Here is a 7,633-nt window from a genome sequence, read left to right on the forward strand (position 1 = left end):
TATAGCCAACCAGAAGGACTGTGTGTTTTTGGAACAATTCACTCCTGTATTAATATGATGAACATTAGCAAGTACAGAAAAACATCTTATAATACCTGAGACCCAAATCCAAAATCTTCACAACAGAAAAAAAAAAAAAATCCCCGGTACATCTAGAATGCCTGGAAGAGGAAATTAGCTGCATAACTCTACTTGAAACTAAAATTGGTAGGTTGCAATTGTAGCCATTGTCAGATAGCTTGCTTTTCCCATGATTTCTCCCACACTGATGAGATTACTTGTGAGAAAGATCTTAATGTAGTAAAATTGTAGTGTATCTTCCCCACATATTATTTTACTTGGCATTACTAAGACACTGTCATACCTGTTCACAAAATTTATTTCCTTCCCAATTCTGGTTACTATAAAAATAATAGAGTTTGTAATACATAATATAGGTTATATACTATATACACAGTCTTAAATGAATTACATAAATAGAGTGAATGTTGGGAACACATTTAGAAGAAGAAAAGTACTTTGAGACCAAAAAAAAAAAAAAAAGGAAGAAGTATGTGACCTCTGGTCACCCAGACCATATTATAAACCTCTATCATGAATCTCTTGTGAATATTAATAATAAGTGATTTATTCTGTATCCTAAAATCTCTATATTCTTATGTAAATAAAAATGTTTCAGGGCAAGTCATGCCAGTTAGCAAACTGATTTCTGCATAATATGGAGAGTTTTAATTTATGAACAAATGATTAGGACATGCCATTCTAATATTAAATGACAGTGGTTTTAAAAATTCAATCCTGACACTGATACTATGAATCCATCCATTTTAAAAACACCACCCTTATGTTAACAATACTTTTTAAAATGTTTTCTGTGAGATTGTCAGAGTTTATTAAGCCATTGACAATCCGCTAAGCTGGCAGTTCTTAGAATAAAATATTTCATTTACCTGAATGTCTTGTAACAATATCATCCTCTCTTGAACTAAACGTCCTCTGAGTACACAAGTCTAAGGCAGACAGACATTTCAGCAAGGCAAATAAGACTTTCTGGCAACTTCCTGTTGCCATATTTCTCTAAAGGATCCTGCAATGTTATACTTCGACACTGCAAATGCATTTTTCCAAGGGACACAGTAAGTCAATGCTGCTCAGTGTCAGAGAGCTTTGATTTTTTTCCCAAGTACAGCAAGCAAATAACCACTAATCCTATTCAATATTACAGATTCGCAGCAATGATTTTATTTGCAGATCCAAGAGAAATGGAACACAGGAAGAACAGAGACGCCTTTATTTTCTTGTTTTGTTGCATTTGATGGATTGATTTTTAAGATACTGATCAAGGAAATGGTTATCCCACAAATGAAATTAAATACACCTTAGCAGATGGGACGATTTTACGTTGACAAGAATGAACCTCACTGCACGCATTCCTGCTCAAGGTTTCCACATTATCTTTTAAAAGCAGTAGGACTAACTAAAATCAAAGTTGCCTGATGCCTCTGAAAGTTTTTCAAACCTGCACACACACCTGAATGGTCATCATTTGTGAAAGCACCGTCTCTCCCGCAAACAGCCTACCTTCCCAAATTCAAGTTCACTTGCATTCTGGGGTACACTTTACTTCTGAAATTCAAAAACTTTTATGAAACGGCAAAACAAAACAACAATAACAACAACGCAAGAGCACTGATCACTGAAGCAACATTTCCAGGAGTGATAGCAAAATCCCTTCATTCTGACCTACTTGTCGAGAACCGGACTTTCAGCCCCACGGTTAGGCTCAGATTTGTTCTACTTTCTCCCTAGGGCTTAATTGCCAGACTGACTTACCCGTGCCTCCTAGCCTTTGTTCTGCCTCTCACGCTGACATCAGGGAAGCAGTGATGTAGAATAAAGCAGGGGTGGGCTAGGTTAGTCCAGTGTTTGTGTCGTTGTGTGGTGTGCAGGGACACTCTGTGATACTCTAGTGAGCTGCTAAGCTTTTTTTGTAGGCTTTGTGTCATTTACTTAACGACCAATCTCATTAGCTGCCAGGGTACAATGGGCTGATGCATTTTCTATGTACATACTCTACACAGTGACCCTCAAGGTTGCCGAAGGTCTATTTAATCAGTCAAATGCTGAATATATTTGCAGTAAATCACTAAAAAAAAAAAGAAAAAAATATATGGGACTACCGAGGTATCTTACAGGCTTACTATTTACGGGTGGTTATTTGCAGGTAATAAAATGCATGCATATTTAGCCAAAACAAGGGTAGAGCAGGCGAAGATGAATTATCTAGCTTGCACTGGTGACCTTAATTTTAGGAAACTTTCAGAATCAAAGATATTTTCTGTTTGCGAGGAACCCCGATTTAGAATGTAATTTCTGCCTCGGGATAATCATATTAGCAAAACAAAAAAGAATTGCTCTCCTAGCAGCTTCTCCTCACTCCAAAGTCACCCCCACCTCCGTCCCACCCCCTGCCCCAGCAGCCTCAGAACTGGCAAAGTTGCATTTATGCCCTCTTTCAGTTACAAGGTAAAAACCCTTTTAACTCCTATGAAAAATGAAATACTGAGAGCACTATGAATGAGGACAGCTGTCCATAAGTATCAGGGAGAGTTCTATTGTCCAGCTTGTCCCTGGATAAAATGAATACTTTACAGCAGAGGCTGTTCAGCTTGGCTAAAGAGTATGGGGAGAAGGGGAGGAGGTCACTGGAGATTTCGCACACTAATTTAATCTGGGAAAAGGACAGCCTCTGCATCTCCCTTGAACAGACTGGCAGCAATCTGGGCCCCCACAGAACTATCTCCTTTTGCCTGTGCTCTATTTATTCCTTATCTCTGTTTACCAACCGCTAGGTCCCTTTCATTCACACCACGAGGCCGTTTTCCTACTATCAGTCAGCAGCTGACACTGTGGAAGAGCCTCAAAGGCAAAAAAAAAAAAAAAAAAAAAAAAAAGATCAAAACTAAACCAAAGCTGTATAAACAATGCAACAGTACAAGTAAATGCATAAACCCTGATTCTTAACCCAACCCACAGGGTGCAGACAGAATCTTTATAGTAAATCCAACAAACCCACCGCAGTGAGCTATGGGCCACAGAGAAAGAAAAGTCAAAAACCATTCATGAAATCACCATCCAAAAAGAAGTGCTAAAATGTATGCAGGCTGCTGCAGCCGCCTACCTTCCAGGGATGTTCTTATCTCTATCATGGATCAATTAACTGGCAACCAGGAAACATTTACCTTGCCTGAGAGGCAAGCTATACATTTCTAAGGGGAACCTCACTCTCATTAAAATGCTGGCAGACGGAAAAAAAAAAAAAACCACCAATACAATCGTAAGTTAAAGAGGATTCAACATTAACTTTTCCCACGCCTCATCACATTGACTTCATTGAAATGATTCAAGAAACTGGGCATTAAACCTCCATTACTTTTACATAAAGATACTAAAAAGTCCTGGGCAATGTAGCCAACGAGATCTTTTTTTCCATGTCAAAGTGCCTAACAGCAGAGGAGTTGAGAAAAGCCTACTTCATGTACAACTTGGCATCTTTTGAAGACCTCTGCAGGATGTGAGTGAAAACAGAGACCGAGGCAAATAATTTGAAGGGTAGAAGGATAAGAAAACAAAACAAGTGTTATTTTGAACCTTGCAACTTTTGAGTAACTATGACTTTTGAAGCTAAAATATGCTTTACTTATATTGATCTCGAGTACCCAAGAATTGTGATTATTTCAACAAATGGGAGAATGCCACCTAACATAAGTAGTTCATCGAAGTGATTCAGAATGTATATGACTCAGGGTATGTATGTGCATATATTTTTAAACAGAGATACACATACTGCTACCCATGTATACAGTGCACAAAATCAGAAATGCATAATTTCTATTGCCTACAACCCCCTACATTAAAAACTGTGACTGACTTTAAATTTCCCTGAGTTTTTTTCTATCACTGAAATGATTGGAAATGATTGGTTATTGTCATAAAAATCAACACCGTATTGACTCAATCACTAAGACCTTTACCAAAAAAGGGAAGACAAAATGTAGCTCATTATCTAGGATGATCAATTGGACCAGCTTTCAGTTTGTGTTTTCACCTATATGCATTATGAGCAATGAAGTCTTTACTACTTGGATCCTTTTTTCCAAATGAATTAATGAATTAAATTTATCCTTTCGCCAGCTGCTAGGCAGCAGATGGAACCATTTCTGAAGCCTTGTTGAATTCAATCCATAAAACTCATTTCCTAGGATTAGCAGTCCAAAGTTTCTTTTAATGTTTATATACCGCTTGAGATTTTGAATTTCATGATGTTAAACTTTCAATTTAACTATTCTTTTTGCATTTCATATCAAACAATTATGATCTTTTAGATTTCTATAGCAGACATGGCAGGTCACATAAGGACAAGAATTAATTTCAAGAGCAATAAAGTCATGCAAGTTACATTTTTTGATGTTTGCTCACATTGCCCTACTACCATGGAAACTATTTGCACTGAGCGCTCATATTAATGTCAACCTAAAGAATTATGTATTTAATAGATTGTGATTTTCGTTTGTTTACTCATAAACACTCTAAAGCTGTAGGCAGGAACACTGATTAACATTATGGAAGTTTAAAGTTTTGCAATTTAGTGATGAGTACCATAGTTACATTTTCTGCAGCGAACTACTGCGTGTACCAGGTTAATTTATCTAATAAGAATTTAATTCCAACCTTTAAAAAGGGTAATCAAGCCAATTCCACAGAGTATGTAGATATGCAATTTATAGAACTGTTTACTTTTTAAAGAGCATGCTACCATGGACAGCTCCAAACATCTCTCTTCCTTCTCAAGTTCTTTACACTTCTAAATGTCTAATTCAAAAAGAACCAGGAAACTTGAAATCTTACTGATGGATGTTAGAGCAGAATAGTAACAACCACTTTTCAAAAAAAAAAAAAAAAAGAGGATTCCTTTAAACATAACTAAATTAGAATCTCATAAAAGTTCCAATGTGTTCTGTAGAAAGGTTTTAAATACAACCACCTTATGCTCTCCAAGGTACAGTATATCCAGATTTAAAATATAAAAGCTTTTAAGCTTAAAACGATGCTGCTTCTATAACATGAATACAACTAAAAAAGAGTGAGTCACTCTTATGTGCAACAGTGATTTCCGCTAATTTGGCAAGAAATCTATATTAATCTAATATTGGAGTAAGCCAAGAAGGCCACATCATAATCACCACTGACTAATTGAATATTTAGAAGAAGGAGAAAAAAGATCACTGGTAATCTTAGGTTACATACATAAAAGTAAGATCATATGCAGATGATAGCTGAAAGGAAAAAAAAAAAAGAAGACAAAGTCTAGTTTCAGTTTTATTTTAGACTATGAATCTGATTATTCCCTGGAACTCATTTACTTTTCTTCTAACATAAAAATAGCATACACAACTGTATTCAAGATTTGTTCACCATTTGTTTTTCTTTTTTGTTTCCTGGATGTTGTAGTGCTAGTTATGGCCTAAGATGAGATTTGATATAACTTTTTCTGACGAGAAGCCTCTATCTTTTCAAAAATCAATACTGGAGAAGTTATTTTACATACTTTGCTATTAGCTGCTTTGTTCCTTGAAACTGAAAAAAAGCTCACTACACCCTTTTACGAGACTTCTATTATTTTCACGTGTATCAAAGCAAGGACGATTAATAAATGCCTTGTTAGGACGAAAGGAATATGAGGCAAAGTCCTGTTTATCAGGGTATATTTTCTGTCTCCTTTTACTTCACTGAGCTCATCCTTCTGTAAAATTTTGTTCAAGGCTAGTATTAAGTCTTTCTCATTTTTCAGCCTTTTCTAATATTACTTTTTAACTTTCTAAAGAGTCTTCTGACATCTGCATTTATCAAAAAATGAGCCGTATCATTTTTTAAGGAGGCTGTTCTTATTCATTTCTCGAAACATTTAAAGACAAGATTATAAATACAATACTTATCAATTCAAATTTCTTCGGGACTTCCCATAAACTCTTTGCCTATGTGCAGCCACTACCAGAATTTTGCCTTTTCACAACAAAACCATCCTTTTGATGTTGGTTATTCATTTATAGAAATAACTGATATTATTGTGTTGACAGCCCCCCCTCCCCCCCCGCCAAAGATCTCCTCTATTCTAGTGAGATGTCAGATGTGGGATCTTGCTGGTAATTTTTCTGTCGCAAAGAAAAAAGTGTAGCAAGTATGACTTCATATCAAATATTCTCTGTTGCAAATTTGCACATTTCAAAAATGTATATGAACAAAAGTGTTACTGATGCAGTATAAATGCAATTGCACCATGGCATTTTATTCTGAAATCCTTCTCAAAGCAGATACAATAACGTTTTTTACCAAAAAAAAAAAAAAAAAGGAAAGAAAGAAAAGAAAAAGGAGAGAGAGAGAGAGAGAGAAACAGCATTTAAAATAATGACCAAGTATATACACATCACAGCAGAAACCAGAGAAGTTCAAAAACAAACATCAGAAAAACCATCAACCACTTCTAAACTTCAGCCTTTAGTAGTGGCTTTTCTTCCCCCAGAAACAAAACTAAACGTTACAACTTAAGACATGAAAACTTACTAAAATTCCGAGTGCCTTAAACGTCAGCGTAAACAGTACGCGGCTCCAAAGTTTTAAACTTACTTTTTTGTTTGTTTCCAAAACTTATATTTCTCGCCTCCCTCGTGTGCTGAACGGAAACACTAAAGCTGTGTCTTTGAAAGGTAGTTCCCATGATATGACATCCAGTGCCTTTGACTGCTTAGAGATAAGCACCTCCGTTTGTGTCCCCTCTTTACGTCACACCTCCCTATTCAGACCTTCTCAATATGATTCACATTTGCACATCAACAGCCTCATGCGCATACACAGATTTTTTTTCGGCTCTGGGCCCAAAACTTTCACTTTAATTTCCATCACATGATTGCTGTGGCATATGTCCTTCCAAACCTCCCATATATCAGTCATCATGCAAATGAGACCGAATATCACTCCTCTGCAGCAGATGGCCAGGGATGATAACAATGGCTCAACAGAGGAGATTCAATGTCCCTGACTTTATCGCCACGGCAACAACAACCTAAAATATATGTAATGGAAGTGGTGCTTATTAATTTTGCAGGCTCGAGTGTTCTGATTTTGTGAGTGAATGGGCTGCGTTAAAAAGGGGGCTGTGTCCTCCTGCCTCTAGAAGACTATCTATAAAAGCCAGGGACCTGGAAATTATTTTCAGTGACTAAGAAGGCAACAGCCTAGCAATTATTTGAGTAATTAGGTATAATTCCTCCCTGTAGGCCTTGTACCCTCCTGTGCTTGCTTCACAGAAGCTCACGAATTAGACAGGCACAGATACTGAAAAGAAAAGTGCCTCAAGGTACAGCGGGAGAGCTCGCAGGAGCCCCGTCACTTGGCCTCCACCAGGCTTGGTAAACACAAGCCCCAAGCTACAAGTAAATAGAGGCCCCACTTCACAAACACAGACCAATTAAAATGACAAAGGCAACCACACTTCTGGGTGGAGCCTAGCAAAGCTTTATTCGGCACCAGACTCCGTGTGAGTCGCACACAGAATGGTCTCTTAGTTCAGAGCCCC

General features: G+C 37.1%; 1 protein-coding gene across 10 annotated transcripts in view; it reads right to left on the bottom strand.

Annotated features, from left to right (window-relative positions):
* Positions 1 to 6,965, bottom strand: part of ST18 (ST18 C2H2C-type zinc finger transcription factor) — a 142,543-nt gene extending 135,578 nt beyond the window's left edge. For 7 of the 10 annotated variants that reach the window (XM_043601058.1, XM_043601055.1, XM_043601057.1 and 4 more), the window contains exon 1: positions 6,685 to 6,961. The gene's annotated coding sequence lies outside the window, so the exon portion shown is untranslated. Of the gene's footprint in view, positions 1 to 1,833; positions 1,961 to 6,684 lie in introns of those variants that run through there. The other 3 variants (XM_043601052.1, XM_043601054.1, XM_043601059.1) reach the window with 2 other exon arrangements.
* Positions 6,966 to 7,633: the final 668 nt, after the last annotated feature.

This window comes from Prionailurus bengalensis, chromosome F2, assembly GCF_016509475.1.
Source record: "Prionailurus bengalensis isolate Pbe53 chromosome F2, Fcat_Pben_1.1_paternal_pri, whole genome shotgun sequence".
NCBI lineage: Eukaryota > Metazoa > Chordata > Mammalia > Carnivora > Felidae > Prionailurus > Prionailurus bengalensis.